We start from the raw sequence: 17,044 nt of genomic DNA, 5'->3' as shown, positions 1-17,044 counted from the left end.
GTGGATGAATGAAGCACCCTTATTTAAGAAAGTGCAAGAGGGAAAAATGGAGTGTGTCAAAATGAGAAAAATAAACAGAAGAAAAATCAGGAAGAAATAATCAAGAGCCCATCCCCTGACAGAAGATTAGTTTGTCCTGCCTAAGTGAAGCATGGTTGAGAAAAACGGATCATGCAGATATAAATTATTCATGGTTAAAGACGGCTCAGTCATTAAGATATTTATACTATGGCTGAAGCCCTTGCACGCTGTGTTGATTTATGGGCTACATAATTACATAAGATACGCTGATGACTGTTTGCATGGGAAACACTCTGGATTTTTTATTTTGTTAATCAGTTTTCCCACTCTGAGCCCTGCATTTCAATCAGAGCACAAGGCTTGATTAGAACCTCCCAGGGTGGCAGAAAGACTGCATGGTATTATTAGCTTTGCCTGCCTTACATTCACTCCGATAAAAAGTACCTGTGGGGTGCTTTTCAATTTACCCATTAGTTAAAAGTATTTTTATTAGTGATAACCTACTCAAATAATGCTACTAATAATTTCAATCTCTTTCAGATGAGCTAAACTCTAATAAGATTTTTTTTAACTTTCAAAAAAAATTGCCAATTTATTTTTGCTTACTGAAATACACTGCTTGGGAAATATTCCCAATACAACAGAGTGTACCTTCCATGTTCAAATGAGCTTTATCTTAAATCCTAAGTTTTTCCTAGGGAGTTAAAGGAGACAACTTGCATAGTTACTGTACTGTAGGAAGAGTCCAAAGTGAAACTCAATAATATGTCTTACGTTAACTTGAGTTTGGCTAAAGCATGGTTGATGACTGACTTTTGTTCTCTGTAGCAGCTCACCCTGGGAATTTTATTACCTTTGGACTATCTTGGCCCCCTACTCCGCATTTTACATGACTGATATTTTTTGTACTTTGCTTATTGGCTTATAGTGTTTTGTAAACTTGTTATTGAAGTATAACCAACATACAGAGAAATGCATAAATCATAAATTAGCTGCTTGATAACTTTCCATAAACTGGACACACCTGTGTCCCCATACCCAGATCCAGAAATAGAACAGTACCAGCATCAAAGAATCCCCCCACTGTCTATTCCTTTAAATCACTCCCTTGTCCCACAGGTAACCACTATCTTGACTTCTATCAGCATTGGTCAGTATTGCTTATTTTTGTGCTTTTAAAAAACTGGGTTTTACTCTTCTGATTCTGGCTTTTTCTGCTCAATATTATGTTAGTGAGATTCATGCATATTGTTGGGAGTAATTTTAGGTCATTCATTCTCATTGCTATATAATATTCCATTGGATGAATATGCCATAGTTTATCCATTCCACTATTTAGGTTTGGGGCTGTTACAAATATTGCTGCTATGAACATTCTACTGTGTCTTTTGGTGAACACAGGAATGCATTTCTGTGGTAGTCATAACTACGAGTGAACTGCTGGGCTGTGGGGTATGAATATGTCAACTCAGGTAGATACCATAAAGAGTTTTCCAGAAGAATTGTATAAATTTACCTTCTAACCAGCAGTGAATGAGAGTTCCAGCTGTTCTACATCTTTGTCACCTCGTGCTGTGGTCGGTCTTTTCCACTGCGGCCATTCAGGTAGGTGTGGTTGTGGTACCACATTGTGGCTTCCATTTGCATCTACCTGATGACTAAAGTGTTGAGCCATCTTTCCTGGCTTACTGGCCACTTTGATAACTTTTTTTACAAAGTGTCTGCTCAAGTCTTTCCTCCCAACTTTCCATTAGGTTGCCTGGCTTATTGACTTGTGGGCATTTAAAAACAGCATATTCTGATATGAGTCCTTTATTGGATACATGGTTTGCAAATATATTTTTCCCCTCTGCAGCTTACCACTTCAGACTTTTAATGGTGCCTTTTAATGAAGAGAAGTTCTTAATTATTCTTTTTTTCTTTTATGGTACTTTCTGTATTCTCTTTAAGAAATCTCTGCTTGCTATGAAGTCGTGATGATGTTATCCCATACTTTTTCTATGGGCTTTATTATTTAATTTTCACATGTAGATAGCGAATCCATCTGAATTGACTTCTATGTATAGCATGGGGCAGGGTCACGATATATTTTTTCCACATGGATATAACTGACCCATCATCATTATTTGAAAAAAACCACTCTTTCCTCACTGCAATGTCACCTGTGTCATAAACTAGGTGACTATATGTATAGTTCTGTTTCTGGACACTCTTTTCTGTCACATTGGTCAATTTGTCCTTCTTATGCCAGTACCACACTGTCTTAATTACTTTGGCTTTTTAACAGTTCTTGACATATGGTAGTATCAGTACTCTGATTTTGTTGCTCTTCTTCCAGACTGCCTTGGGTTTTCTTGGCCCTTTGTAGAGTGATGTTTCACCATGGATTTAGTTCAGGGGAAACCAGAACCCAGTAGCTAAACAAAGGAAAGAGTTTAGGCCCCTGGCTAAGGGAGTAATACTATATGAAATAATCATAGGATTTACATGGCAGGTTTCAGTATTAAATTTTATAGACTGACATATTACTTATAGATATTTAAATGTGTTTTGTAGGATACTAACAAAAGTCTTCCAACTTCAATTTCTCAGGCTCTAATCTTATCCCATGTAGATAAATAATAAAGAGTTTTTAAACTTTTAAAACAGAGAATGAGAAAAATCAGGTCACAAAATTTCTTAAAGAAATTTCTGAGCTCATAGTGAGTTGGGGCACACATTGTAGACAAGGCCATGTCTCTAAGGGCACAAACTCCAGAAGCTTCCATTTCCACTGTCAGTACTAATGTGATGACTTTTAAAAAATGGGCCTCAGTTGGTTCAGCGGCTGCCTTCAGCTCAGGTCATGATCCCAGGGTCCTGGGATCAAGCCCCACATCAGGGCTCCTTGCTCACCAGGAGCCTGCTTCTCCCTCTCCCTTTCCCTGCTCCCCCTGCTTGTGCTCTTTTTTTTTTTCTCTCTCCCTGTCAAATAAATAAAATCTTTTAAAAAATTTTTAAAAAATGGGCATAATTCTACCAGGAGCAAGATTTCGGGAAACTCACAAACTTTATGTCCTATTTGCTTTAAAAAGTGTAAATAGCCAAATGAATCTGGCATTTAAGTGACCAATGCCAATGGGAAAGTAGAAAGATTTGCCACAAAGTAAAACATTCTTTGCACTGACTGTTAAAAACATTTGGCATTTACACATGGCTACTGGGTAATCATCATATTCCTTATCATCATTCTCCAGAAAGTCTGATTTCTCCTCAGTCTAAAAATAGTCACTGTCAGGTTTTCTGAGCTGGATAAATGATCCCCACAAAAAATGGGATGAATCTCCATCAGATTCTGCTGAGGTAGAGAAACTACTTAAAAGTAGGAATAAGTGTCTGCCAGCCTGAAAAAGAATTCCTACTATTCAGGATTCTTAACCTCCCAAGACTTAACAGGAACAGTCAGTCAGGAAGGCTCAATAGCAAGATATGGACTCTCTCTGGCATCCTGCGCTAGATTTGGCTTTATGTATACAGTTAAAAAAAAAAAAAAAAAGGTATCCTAGTCCCCTAGGAACCAGATCTGAAATAAGACAAATAAATACCAAGCACACAGACATCCTAAAAGCCGATTTCCTTGTACGGTGCCAAAAATATACCTAGAAATATTTAAAGCATGTATATTTCTGACTGCCTTGGGTTTTTATAGGGGGTAAAGACAGTATTTAAAGAAAGCAATGCTGGGGCAAATGTACATACCTAAAGACATGGCTAGATAAAAAAAGGAAAAACAACTTGACCATCATGTATTAAAACCATAATGCCTTGTCAATGAAGAAGCAAACGATGTCTGACCAGTGCATCAACAGTGCCCGACCCCCACCCCCGCCTCAGCTTGGGCCAATGGTGACCACTGGATAGGAATAAGCACAGAGTCTAGTGTTTTGAAGCTGGTGGGTCCTCAATAAATACTGATTTATTAATCATAAATAAATAAAATTTCTGGGGTGCCTGAGTGGCTCAGTTGGTTAAACCACTGCCGTCAGCTCAGGTCATGATTCCAGAGTCCTCGGATCGAGCCCCACATTGGGCTCCCTGCTCATGCAGGAAGCCTGCTTCTCCCTCTGCCTGCCTCTCCCCCTGCTTGTGCTCTTTCTCTCTTTCTCTCTCTCTATGTCAAATAAATAAATAAAATCTTTAAAAAATATATAAAAATAAATAAATAAATAAAATTTCTAATTAGAAAAGTTTGACATAGCTGGAAAAAAGAGAAAATAAGTTGGATGTCAGATCTAAAAAAGTTTAGACAGGTTGGAATGATGGGTGAATATTTAGAAATTATTATTTAATAGCATAAACGATGATATTCCTTCCATTTTTTCTGTGAGTTATAGTTTACAAAGTGCTTTCATATATATCATAGTGTTCTCTTTGTCACAACAACCCTCTGGGATGGGATGGTCATTTTAAATGCTCTCCAGGTAATTCCATTGTGCATTAAGGGTGGAGGACTCCTGCTTTAGGCTTTGGCAGGAAGTCATCTGCTATTAGTATTGAACATAAAAAAAAAAAAAAAAGAAGTGTTCAAATAGGGGCACCTGGGTGGCTCAGTCAGTTAAGTGACTGCCTTCAGCTAGGGTCATGATCTCCTCCAGGTCCTGGGATCGAGGCCCATGTTGGGCTCCCTGCTCAGTGGGGAGTCTGCTTCTCCCTCTCCTTCTGTCTCTCCCCACTGCTCATGCTCTTTCTTGCTATCTCTCTCTCTCTCAAAATAAATAAATAAATAAATAAAAATAAAATCTTCAAAAAAAAAAAGAAGTGTTCAAATAGAGCTTGGTAAGGAAGGTTCTGAAGGGATTCCAGCATTGGATAGTGGTCCAAGCAGATGCTGCTGAGATTTAATTGTGGCGCGTTAACTTTAGAGAGTACCAACTTCAGGGAGCCTTATATGTCTTCAGAAGTATGTTTTGAACATCATCTTTTCACTTACACAGTTAGATAGGTCTTCTATAGGCATCTGTTTCTTGACCAGAGAGGGCATTTGAAGGTGACAAATAGCCTTTTATGCTACTCTAAGATATACTACTATTTAGAGAAATTGGAACAACTCCTGAAATATTTCAAAAGATGAAGGTAGAAAACTTCCCTAAACCAGTACACACAGCAGAAAGAAGAGCCAAGTAGTTCTGCCGTGAACTTGAGAATCTATGGAGTCCAAGCACATTTTGCACATGACTGTAGAATTAAGGAAGACAAAAACCTTTGCCAAAGGGCAAGAGCTAACAAACTGTTCCATTTTAAACCCTTCATTATGGAACCCTGACTTAGATGATGGTGTTATAATATCATTCATGATATTTTTATTACGTTAGGAAGTGAATGCAGAAAAGGAATACTCGTGTTCCTTTTCCGGGACTATCTATTGCTCTTCTGTCTTTGGAGACAAGCTAGATCCTAACACTTCTGGTTTGTTGTGGAGATTTGGGCTGTAGATGCAGTACTTGGGAATCTGTGAAGATGTCTCTGGGCATGCACGAGCTATTAAGAGACCAAAGGAAAAGCAGGTAAAAGTATTCCTGGATTTCTATGCCCCACTTCCTCAGTCTGAGTAGCTTTACAATAATTCGTATCAATAAAAATGCTTGAATGATTAAACACTGGTAGATAATTAATTCACTGTCTCACTTTCTTCCTCTTACTCAGAACTCTCTTAGGTGCTTAATGTTAAATATTTGATGCTCTGGGATTTTTTTCTCAATAATGCACTTAGGCCTAAAATGATTATATTTTATTATTTTTTAAAAGAATTAATTTAATTACTTTAGAGAGACAGAGAGAGAGAGAGAGAGAGAGTGAGCATGGAGAGGGGCAGAGGGAGAGGGAGAGGCAGAGAATCTCAAACACACTCCGCACTAAGCACAGAGCCTGACCAGGGGCTCGCTCTCACAACCCTGAGATCATGACCTGAGCCGAAACCAAGAGTCTGATAAAGCTTAACCGATTGAGCCAGCCACCCAGGCACCCATAAAATAATTATATTTTAAATAATAAGATTTCACTTTTATTTTTAAATATTCCCTGTAAGGCTTTTATTTTTTTTTAATTTTTTATTGTTATGTTAATCACCATACATTACATTAGTTTTTTTTTTTTTTTTAAAGATTTTATTTATTTATTTGAGACAGAGAGAATGAGAGAGAGAGAGCACATGAGAGGGGGAAGGGTCAGAGGGAGAAGCAGGCTCCTTGCTGAGCAGGGAGCCCGATGCGGGACTCGATCCAGGGACTCCAGGATCATGACCTGAGCCGAAGGCAGTCGCTTAACCAACTGAGCCACCCAGGCGCCCCAACATTAGTTTTTGATGTAGTGTTCCACGATTCATTGTTTGTGCATAAAACCCAGTGCTCCATGCAGAACGTGCCCTCTTTAATACCCATCACCAGGCTAACCCATTCTCCCATCCCCCTCCCCTCTAGAACCCTCAGTTTGTTTTTCAGAGTCCATCGTCTCTAAGGCTTTTATTTTTGAATGCATATTAACTGAGTCTTACATTTCAACTTCAGAAGTTAGGTTTAGAATATATAAAGATGCATTTCATTAATTTTTCTGCTGCTTTCAAAGCTTTCATCCATACTTAAAATATTTACTGTTTCAGGGGCGCCTGGGTGGCTCAGATGGTTAAGCGTCTGCCTTCGGCTCAGGTCATGATCCCAGGGTCCTGGGATTGAGCCCCACGTCAGGCTCCTGGCTCAGTGGGGAGCCTGCTTCTCCCTCTCCCCCTGCTCATGCTCTCTCTCTCTCTCTGTTTCTCTGTGTCTCAAATGAATAAATAAAATCTTAAAAAAATATATTTACTGTTTCATACATTGGTTATAATGACTGTCAGTCTTCTGTGGGCACATAATCAGATCTGTGAGGTCAATCTGGGTTTAATCCTAGGTTTTACACAGTATTGTCTGTGTGAACTTGGGCAGGAAATGTAACCTCTTCAAGACAATTACTTCATTTATGAAAAATAAGGACAGTGATTTATATGTCACAAGATTGCTATGACAATTAGAATTGATAAAATAGGTAAAGTACTTTGCACAGTGCTTAGCAGAAATTAACCACACACATTATTAGTTCTCTCCTTCTTTGCTACTTCCTGGGAGAAACCCAGGACAGGCTGATGTCATCTATGCTGCTTAATTAACCTCCTAGTTGATGTGAAGAATTACTTTCTTTACTTAGCTGCAGAAAAAAAGGAAAAAACTCTTACATCAGTAAATGAAATTATTATTTATATGCCCCCAGAACTTAAGTGTTTGTCTAATGTACAATGCAGTGACGCAGTGATGTTGTTAAGAGAAAGTTTTAACAGAAGAGCAAGGAGGGACAGGATGACAGAGCTGGGCAGTATTCTACTATATCGTTAGTTAGATTTTCATGTGTCTTTCCACTTACTTAGCTTTAAGTGCTGTAAATGATTTCAATATTCCTCTCTCTGCAATTTCAGATTATCTACACTGCTATGGACTTAGTTTTATAACCTATAACTAATGAATCCTTATCTTGGACAAGGTACTCAAGAAACACACACGTGGAGTCTCTGAACTACAATTATGAAAATTAAATTCATTTTCATTTTTTTCACAGATGGGATATTTAGTATATCTGCCAAATGATAGCTTCAGCTTGAATGACCACACTAAAACTGACTTAGGCTCCCACAGGCCCTCCCGAGTTCGAGAATTCTGCGAGTCAGGCTGCCAAACTTCTACTGCAATTCTGTTTGCATAGGAAGGCTCAGGTGAAGCAGATTCTGCAAGGCAAATGCCCCACTCAGCACAAAACTATCCCTTAAGGGACTCAGCAGATGCATTCAAGTAAGGAAATCATATCCGAGAAGTAAGAGATCCCAGAGTAGCCCAAAGCACGTTCCCACAGTGTGGGAGCTACAGATAGAGTCTGTAGCAAAATTTGAAAGGGAACCTAAGAAGGAGGCAACCAACAGCCAGGAGCTCAAGTGCATAAGGCAAAAAGGCTGGTGAGATTTTCCACGTGTGCTGCCCAAACATTGCTGGAGTACTTGACCCAGTTCTTGGGAATTAATGATAACCACTCCTCCCTCCTCTCTGAGAGAGAGAATGTGTGTGGCTTAGTAGTATCTTTTTTTTTAACCTCTTAATAGTCACAAACTTAAACATGCCAGGATGAAAGGCTCCAATGAGCCCAACATGTCAGGTCTCAAAAACTTGCTTGTTCAAATATGTGATGCTTATCTGGAATCACACCTGGGAGTGTCTGAGAGACTCTTCCTTTTACTGGTGTCTGTAATTACGGCTCAGGCCTCTGTGGAAGGTATGGAATATGACAGAGTCTGGACAGTGCATATGGATGATACAATAGACTTACATTCTCAAATAATAGCAACAGCTATAATTATAGAGAGGCGGAGGATCCTCAAATGACCTCAAATGCAGAACGCCGAGCTTTCAACCATCCAAGACCCCTCGCAGAAGCTATGGAATTAGGCACTTTGATCATGAAGACTCATATTTGCTACTTTGTTAAAACAAGGATCTTCTAAAATAGGAGGGCTGGACACAGGGTGTTACAGGCCACTTTGTACTCTGATCCCAGCAGTTCCCAATCTTCAAACAACTGTAGAGAAATAATTTGTTGCTTGTACACTTAGTGCACCTAATCTGGGGGGAGACTGGTATATTCCCTAAAAGTCTTGATCTCCAGACTAATGTTTACTGTTAGACTCTAGAGCTATGGTGTTACGGAATCACTGAAAATAGTTAATGAAAAATGGGCAAAAAATCAACTGCAGGTATGGTCCAGTGAGTCACCAAAAAGCTTTCCAAGCGGCTCTCTGGGATTCATTAGGAGGAAATGTTTCTTGAAGGGAAGGGAAGGGAAGGGAAGGAGAGGGAGGGTGGTGGTGAGGGAAGGGGAGGGCGGGGAGGAGAAGAGGAGGGGAGAAAGAAGGAAACCAAAGAGAAAGGGGAAGAAAGGGGAAGGAAGAGAAGAATGGGTAAGAATATTAGAATAGGAATATGAGTTGGTTACTTAAGACTTTATTGCATCTTTTACTATTACCTTTGGAGTTCTTCAGAGATGAGTAAATATTTATTCTCAATTTAGTGAAATACAGTAGATGCACTGTCCTTAAGCTCTTTGTATTTCACTCATTCAACAAATATTTAATGTGCACCTTCTTTGGGCTGCACGCATATACTGTGCATACAGTGGTGAAAAATACATACTGGTCCTGTCCCTGCCCTTCTGGTGCTTACAGTGTCCTGAAGGAGACAGCAGATGAGCTCACCAACAAATTAGCATTACAATGGTGATAATTACTGTGAAGGAAAAGTAAGCGTTCTCTGGGCAAGTAAAACAAGGAGACCTAACTGAAACAGGGTGCCAGGGAAGTTTTCTCTGAGGAAGAGACACCAAAGCTGAGACATTAAAGGATATGTACAAAATAGTTGGGTAAAGAAAGTGTTCGTGTGCAAGGGCTGGAGAATCACTTCTGAGGCAGTGGGAACAGAACTTGCAAAGTCCCTGAGGATGGGAGAGCCTGGTATGGGGGAGGGGTTTAAAAAAAGGGCCCTGGGACTCTAAGAGAAGAGAGCTTCTGGGAAACCATGGAAAGTAGAGATTGCAGGCAGCTCTGGGACAGAGCATACAGAGATTCATAGGCACAGCACAGAGTTTAACTTTATTGGAAATTTAGTGGGGCCACATCGAGTTAAGGGGCCATAAGAGTTAAAGGTCTCTGGGGCTTCTGTGGGAGCACAGATCTGAGTGGGAGTCGGGGATGAAGAGGAGACAGAGGAGCCGAGAAGTGACTGACAGAGAAAGGACAAGATGCAGAGGACTCACTGCATCTATGAGTGAGAGGCAAGGACAGGTGCGTGGAGAGCTAAATGGAACAAGCCAGGTGATGGCAGGGAGAAGAACCGGCTGGGTGGAAGCAGGGTGAGGGAAAATGAAGGATGAGCCAGGGCTCTGGTTTGAGAACTCGCTTGGCTGGAGGCACCACCACTTGAGATGTGGAAGATGGGGGAACAGGCCAGGGGCAGGAGTCAAGTTCAGTTCTCAACATTGAGCTTTAGGAATTATCATATAAATGTGGCATTAAGACTGCTCTGTTGGTTAAATGGCTTTAAGCAAAGTTCTGGAATCAGACTTAACAGTTTGAATTCTGGCTCTGTTATACTCTACCTAGGCAAATTATTTTATTTTCTCTGTTTCCTGAAATGGGGATATATACACACCTACCTCTGAAGGTAAGAACATAACGAGATAATGTTTATAAAATGCCCTGAACAGAGTAAGTACTTAGTAAATGGCAGTTAGTATTACTATAATTTGCTAAGAACAGCATTAGCATCATATATGATGTTAAAGGCTGAACTTTGACTTTGACACTTATAAATCATGTCATCCAGGCAAATAATGTGCGTTAGATTTCTAATTTTTAAAACAGCCAAAATCCTTCATTTCCTACAATGCAAGGCATATAAAAACAATAATGATAACTCTAACATCCTTGATTTAGTCTTGAACCTATAGGTCCCACCAAAAGGTGATGAGAAACCTGGAATGAAGGATTCTTTCTTTGTACCACAAGGAAGAGATTAGGAATATTTAGTCTGTGGCTGCAGGAGCTCTGTAAAAAAACAGCAGTGCCCTTGGGGAAAGACCTTATTTAAGGTCAGTCTCATGTGTGTTCCCTGAGAAGGAACAAAAAGTTGCTTAGGGGGGTGCCTGGGTGGCTCAGTTGTTAAGCATCTGTCTTTGGCTCAGGTCATGATCCCTGGGTCCTGGGATCGAGCCCCGCATCGGGCTCCCTGCTCCACGGGAAGCCTGCTTCTCCCTCTCCCACTCCCCCTGCTTGTGTTCCCTCCCTCACTGTGTCTCTCTCTGTCAAATAAATAAATAAAATCTTAAAAAAAAAAAGTTGCTTACGATATGCAAACATTAACTGCAAAGTTCCTATCTAATATTCTATAAATGTAAATATTTCTTCAGCATTAAACATTAAATGTGCAATGATCATGAAGCCTATGTTTTGATTTGTCCACTTAAATTGCAAATGAGTTTACTAGCTTAGTGTGAACTGACCTATTATTGTAGAAGTCGGGTAGAATCTTGCATTAATCAGAAAGCGTCAGACTCCCATGGTCAATATAATCCTTTCAGGCTTTCTCAAAAAACATGGCTTAATAGAGGTAATAGGAGGATCAAATAGGATAGGGATTGTGAAGTGCCCTGTAGACTAAAAGTGTTCTCAACACATGAGAAGTTATTTTGAATATTATTAAATTGAGGGGAAAGGCAGGCTTAACGTGAATTACTCCTTGTTTATTTGTTCATTCATGTGTTCAGTCAACCAAGAGATAAATAGGGCAGAGCAGAGGATACAATGTGGGTATGAAATAGCCCCTGCCCTCAAGGAGTTTTCAGTCTCATAGAAGAGAGACAGTCACACACATAGACAACTACACTACTCTACTCCGTGGCATAAAGACTATAAAGAGGTGCATAAAAAAGATATAGAAGTTAGGATGGCAGAGGGATTGCTGCGGGCTGGATTTGCTAGGTCTAGCTTCAAGAAATAGAAGTAGAGTTGAAAGGTTGTAATTGAGTGAGAAAGCTCACAGAACAACAAAAATAATAACAACAATAATGAAAGCAGGTTTTTTATTTCTATGTGTGCCAAGGGTATCTATGGATGGTGATTAACATAATAAAATAAAATTTAAAAAAATGTATTAACAACTTGAATCACCACAATAACCATTGGAACGAGCTGCTATGATTAATCCTCATTTTTTTTAAGATTTTATTTATTTATTTGACATAGAGAGAGAGACACAGCGAGAGAGGGAACACAAGTGGGGGAGTGGGAGAGGGAGAAGCAGGCTTCCCGCGGAGCCAGGAACCCGATGCGGGGCTCGATCCCAGAACCCTGGGATCATGACCTGAGCCGAAGGCAGACGCTTAACGACTGGGCCACCCAGGCGCCCCTGATTAATCTTCGTTTTACAGATGGGGAAACCGAGGCTTAGAAAGGTGACACACCTAGTAAGTTGCAGAGCCAGGAATCAAACCTGAGTCCTTTTAATCACTACACTGTACAGGTGGGATGAAAGTCATGAGGAAACACACAAAAATGGTAAAACATTGTTCACAAATTATTAAATATCCAGTGTGGCTCATGAAGCACAGGATTTTCCAGGGATACAACAAAAAACAAACCTAGAAAGGTAGGTGAGGAAAAGCTTGGGCCCAGCCTGAGTCTCGGAATAAAGACTTTGGACTTTTATGTTATAGCTAACAGGTGGGGAGCTGTCCAAATAAAGATGGTGGCAATTGTCGGACTAGATGATAACATTACGAAGAGAGTATGTTCAGAGGCAGGAAAAGTAAAGAGATTGAGGGAAGAATTTTGGAACGGCTCTTTGCATTTTACTTGTTTTAAAATAAAATAATTCTGTAGGAGGTGTGGTCTGTTCAGCAGTCATTTGATGTTTGTTGTGAATTACTCCATTAGATGCTACAGTGATTTCGAGTGGGATTAATGCCCGGTAGTAATGTCCTCATAGAGATCAGGTGAAAACCTTCTGGCTTTTCTATTTCCTTTTTTTTTTAAAAAAGATTTTATTTATTTATTTGACAGAGAGAGACACAGCGAGAGAGGGAACACAAGCGGGGGGGGAGGTGGGAGAGGGAGAAGCAGGCTTCCCATGGAGCAGGGAGCCCGATGCGGGGCTCGATCCCAGGACCCCAGGATCATGACCTGAGCTGAAGGCAGACGCTTAATGACTGAGCCACCCAGGCGCCCCTATTTCCTATTTTACTACCAACACAACACCTTCAGGTGATGAGAACTAGACTCTACAGAGAGAAGATGCTGGGTATTGGTATGTTTCTAAAGGAAATTTGTATGAAAAGTTTGATCTCAATCTGCTTCTGAGAATTAACAGTAGAAAATTCTTCAGTCATCTTAAAGTAAACCAGAGGGTCCTTACAAAAATGCTCTGACCTCCTGACTTCATGAAGACAGATTCAGGACAGTTTCTATCATAATTGTGGATCATAGAGAAGATCTAGAAGGCAGGGGGCTACAGTGGGTGTTAGCATATGGAGCAAATGCACCCTCATGAGTGATAACTGACAGTGGCATCTGGTAGCCATGTTCAGCATCATGGTCGCAAAGACAAGTAGAAATATAGTTTATTCCCTACATATTTATGACTGCTGGCAGTCGACCCGATTCTTTAACACCTATTAGTATACCATAAATAATACTAAAAAAATAATAATTTTACTATACACCAGGCACTGAAGTGGATGCTGTTGAACAAAGGTAACTAAAATATGGAGGAAAGAGGCTTCATGTCTCACAGGGAGTTTGTGGTCTTCTGTTTCTTTGGAAGTTATCGCCTATAGTTATATGTAAGGGTTAACAGAAAGTATAAAGATACGAAAAGATACAAAGAAGAATAGTTTTTCCCCGGTAAAAGATGGTTTGGTGCTCATCTGACAGCAAGGAATTAAAAAATTAGTATCCAATCACAGAGAAAAGTAATCTTGATCAGTACTTGGGTAGTACTTTAAAAAAATGGCCAAGAACTGACCTTGTGATCGATAGAAGTGCTTATCTGCTACCCTTTTAAAGATTTTTTTTTTTTAATTCATTTGAGAGAGAGAGAATGAGAGAGAGAGAGAGCATGAGGGGGGGAGGGTCAGAGGGAGAAGCAGACTCCTCGCTGAGCAAGGAGCCCGATGCGGGACTCGATCCTGGGACTCCAGGATCATGACCTGAGCCGAAGGCAGTCGCTTAACCAACTGAGCCACCCAGGCGCCCTGCTACCCTTTTAAAAGGAAGTGCAATTCTGGTCTACCTAATAGATGTACATGACCTTAAAGAAACCATGCAAAGAGATTTCCCCTGACAGAATTCAGTCAGTTTTTCATTTTTCTAAAACACACTAAAATTAAAGAGCTAATTTCCCCTTAAGGGACATGTTTAATTTTAGAAGCATAATATTCAATCTAAAATTGAGGGAATTTAACCCATTTTCCACTAATTTATTAATGTCTCAGAATGCCAAGATCAAGATTCTTGCAGATAATGGCTTCACAGTAGCAACTTGGCCCGATGCCTATTATAGACATGCGGGGAAGAAATCTCAGAGAAATCGTAATTGTCAATGAGATTGCTGGGTTTGTTTTGATTAACAAGGGAAATGACCAAGTTTCCTTTTTAGATAGTGTTTTAGCTGTAACCATTTTAGTTCAGTTCGAACTACAGTTAAATGCTATTTTAAACTATTTTCGTTTATAGTATTCTGCTTTGGAGTTACATCATTGAGAAGAGAAGAGGTAATAACGGGGCACCTGGGTGGCTCAGTCGTTAAGCATCTGTCTTCGGCTCGGGTCATGATCCCAGAGTCCTGGGATCAAGTCCTGCAGGTTCCCTGCTCGGCGGGAAGCCTGCTTCTGCCTCTCCCACTCCCCCTGCTTGTGTTCCCTCTCTTGCTGTCTCTCTCTGTCAAAAAATAAATAAAATCTTTAAAAAAAAAGAAGTGGTAATAACTTCTTAAATCTTTCATGAGAAGTTACTAAATTCAAAGACCCAGAATTTTAGAGCTGGAAGAAGCTTTGAGATGATGTGGTCTAGTCCCCTCATGTCACAAGTGAGGAATAGCGGTCCAAAATACTTAAAAGACCCTTCTGAGTCTATCACAATAGATATCACCTAAAATATAGTAAAATGGGCTCTTGTCAAAAAGGTAGATATTAAATTGCTAACCTATATTATTCCTACTCTGATACCACCACCCATCTCCTTAGTACCTAATATAACACTGAACTCCTAGAAGGAGTGAACTCCTGATTGATATTCTGCAGTATTTTATGTTCTTATGTTAGTGTTACTGAGTTATTTAAAAATGTGAATGAGTACCTCTTACACTAAAATCAGACTATCCACATTACTTTAGAGACCCAGACACTAAAAACTAACTTACTCAGGATGAGCTTTCTAGGCACATATCTACTGTCAAGCCCAAGGGAAGAATCAGGGTGTAATAAGCATGAGAAGGCAGGCCCAGTAGGGAGCAGAATGGGGAATCAAGAGTGGCTCAGATGAGAGGGACCGAGAGTGGGCCGTGCTGAATTAGGCTGAACATCTCAGCTCGCATCTCTATTACTCTGCCAAACACGTAAGATGACAAATAGTTGTAGTTTTAAGCCACTAGTTTGTGATATTTTGCTCCCTAGCACTAGTCAATACGAACATTTTGCTATATAGAAATAGCTAATACTAATATAGGACTAAAATCCAATGACAAGATTGGATTTGGTAGATGAATACGGTAGAACAAACTAGATGGAATTTTACATCCTCCTTTAGTCTTCTGTATGTCTAAATCTTAGGACATTTCCAAAAAGCAACCAAGCAGTTTCTTGGAATGCTACAGCTTAAATCTACCAATTTTGGCATTTATTTTCCATGTAGTAGTTAGGGTTAATTTGTAACCCTATATAGGGTTGAAACCCTAAAATAGGACTTGTATATATAATGTACAAAGAACTCACATAAATTCATAATGATAGAGTTTCCTAACAGAAGAAAAAAATGGATTAAAAGACTTGAACAAACACATCACAAAGGAAGATATCCAGATGGCCAATAATGAAAAGGTGCCCAACATCCTCATTCATCTGGAAATAGACATTAAAGCCACAAAGAGATACCATCACACACTCTCAGAATGGTTAAAATGAAAAGGATTGACCATGCCAAGTGCTGGTGAAGGTGTGAAAGGAAGCAAAACTGTTAATGGAAATGAAAACTGGTACAACCACTTTGAAGAACTGTTTAGCACTATCTACTAAAGCTGAGCATAAATGTAACTTATGGCCTAGCATTTCCACTCCTAGGCATAACCTTAGAGAAATGCATATATATGTTCACTCAAAGACATATTCCAGAATGTTCATAGTAGCATTATTTATAAGAGTATAAACTGGAAAATACCCAAATGATCAACAGGAAGGGCTAAATTGTGATCTATTGTTATAATGGAATACATAATGACAATTAAAAAGATGAATTGCTGTTACAGGTAACAGTAGGAGTGCGCCTCACAAACATACTGTTGGATAAGAGAAACCCAATGCCAAAGAAATATACTATATGATTCCATTTATATACAGTTCAAGAATCAGGAAAATAATAAATTTACGGTTTATGAAGTCAAGATGGGGTTACACTGAGGAAAGAGATGGAGTAGTGATTGGGTGGAGACAGAGTGGAGTTTTTGGTGATAACAGTTATATTCTATTTCTTGACCTGAGTGGAGAATATACGAGTGAAAATTCAACAAGGTGTAAAAATAAGATTTCAGCACTTTCCTATTTGCATCTTGTACTATAATATAAAAGTAAAGTTAAAAACACATCTATTATAATCTAGTAATATAAAATAAAAAACATACCTTTTCTAATTTAAGGTAACTCTCTCCTCCCCCACTTCTTTTGTGTCCATAAACATATGACAAGTGGCTCTGAGTTTGAATACGTAAGAGAGAACTAGATGAGTAGGAATAAGAGTATTCTGCAAAAATTCATTTTTTTAGATAAAAAAAGTTATAAGGAAATCTACCTTTTATCTTAGAAAAATAACATTCCAAATAAATGGCTGTTGCCATTTGAAAATTAGACTTTTTTATGTAGAAAACTCTTTATGAAATTGTCTGTGAAGTGGAGGTTATGCTGGTCTCCCACAAAGAAGCATGTGTGTCATAAATACTTCTAGCAGCCCTTGAAAAACTCAGTTTCCAGTACATCGAGATCATCTGGAAGAAACTAATTAGAACGTACAAATAGTGGCCAATTTCCTCTTGGTACTTGTGACTCAGAAGTTACTGGTGAAGTGTTATATCTTAATCTTGATATTCTGAAGAAATGAAATGCAAAGCATAGCCAAGATCCAATAAACCTATACTTTTTTTCTGCATTTTATTTTTTATTT

The 17,044-nt window shown here is 39.3% G+C and overlaps 1 protein-coding gene across 11 annotated transcripts in view; it reads right to left on the bottom strand.

Moving 5' to 3' along the window:
• GRIP1 (glutamate receptor interacting protein 1) overlaps nt 1-17,044 on the bottom strand; it is a 659,234-nt gene that overhangs the window by 108,619 nt on the left and 533,571 nt on the right. The gene's annotated exons all lie outside the window — the stretch shown is intronic.

This window comes from Phoca vitulina, unplaced genomic scaffold, assembly GCF_004348235.1.
Source record: "Phoca vitulina isolate PV1807 unplaced genomic scaffold, GSC_HSeal_1.0 scaffold23, whole genome shotgun sequence".
Classification (NCBI taxonomy): domain Eukaryota; kingdom Metazoa; phylum Chordata; class Mammalia; order Carnivora; family Phocidae; genus Phoca; species Phoca vitulina.
This window is presented reverse-complemented; position numbering and strand designations above follow the sequence as displayed.